Source organism: Octodon degus, unplaced genomic scaffold (genome assembly GCF_000260255.1).
Source record: "Octodon degus isolate 3935 unplaced genomic scaffold, OctDeg1.0 scaffold00604, whole genome shotgun sequence".
Classification (NCBI taxonomy): domain Eukaryota; kingdom Metazoa; phylum Chordata; class Mammalia; order Rodentia; family Octodontidae; genus Octodon; species Octodon degus.
The window spans coordinates 50472-51740 of NW_004525180.1; positions in this window are offsets into that span (position 1 = coordinate 50472).

The window sequence follows — 1269 nt, forward strand, 5'->3', positions numbered from 1 at the left end:
GATTCTCAGGCTTATGTAGGGAGTGAAAAGACCCAAGGGAAGAAGCCAAATACTATCATAGCAAGGTCAGAAGACTGACATCACACAAATGCAACACTCCCATATAGCTACAGTAATCGAGGGTGAGAGAGTATGCAAACAAGTCAGTGGATCCCAACAGAGCCCAGATACAGACTCAACAGGAAGCTAAGCCTACCGCAGGGCCATACAGGGGAGGAATAACAATCTTTTTCACTAAGAAGCTACAGCAAGTAAATATCCATAAGTCCAAGAAAACAATTCAGAAAAAGCCCTAGCAGTTTTCCCCCAAAGTTAAATTAGAGTAGATAATATACCTAGAGTACAAAAGGCAATCATTTAGAAAACTAGAGACAACACTGAAAAATATTCAGGTGAACGTTCAGTTGGGGCGTCACCCCTTAGCCACAATGCCTCATGCAGAGCTCATGATGAATGAACAAGTCAGCTGACTTTGGTAAAATACTCTCTTTTATTCTCTGTTAAAATGATTAAAAGACAAGCCACACAATAAGAAAAATGCTGGCAAAACACGTCACTGGTGGTATACAAGAACTGCCGACAGAGAGGTAGATGAAGAAGTATAGCAGACTTTTACAACACTGCCTCTAAGGAGCTGTGACATTACTATATTCATTTCAAAACTTACAAAATTTAAACACAGAGATATATCGTAATGTAAACAATGGAATTTTTGATAACAAAAGTTTTGGGTACTGACTTAGTGGTTGTACTACAGGAAACAAAACAGTCTGGGCTCTGTCATGTGGCAAAATTCTAATAGAAGTGCCTAGTTATAAAGCAACTACACTCACCAGGTGACACTTAAATTCAAGTTTGAAGGTGATTATCATTTTTAAGTGCATTCACAAATATTCTATTCCTTGAATCTCAGTAATTCCTTTAATTACTGAGATGAGGACAGCAGAGGGAGAGAGGGGGGAAGATAAATATCTGTGTACATAAGCAGAATGGTTTGGATAAATGTACTATGGATTTCTGCTGGTCTGTGGAAAGGAACAGTGAATGCTTATTTTTTCTTTCTATCCTTTTAATTTCTTATGATGTTTTTTCTTTTTCCAACTTTGTATGCATATATCTAGTAACCTAAACAACTAAGTTGAAGACAAATCTATGCAATACAACAAATACTGTCAAGTCCATATTATTTTTTCCATGAAATTCTGTATCATTTTTAATTGTCACTGTTTTGCATTTTCTTTGAAAAATAATAAAAAAGAAAAATAAATA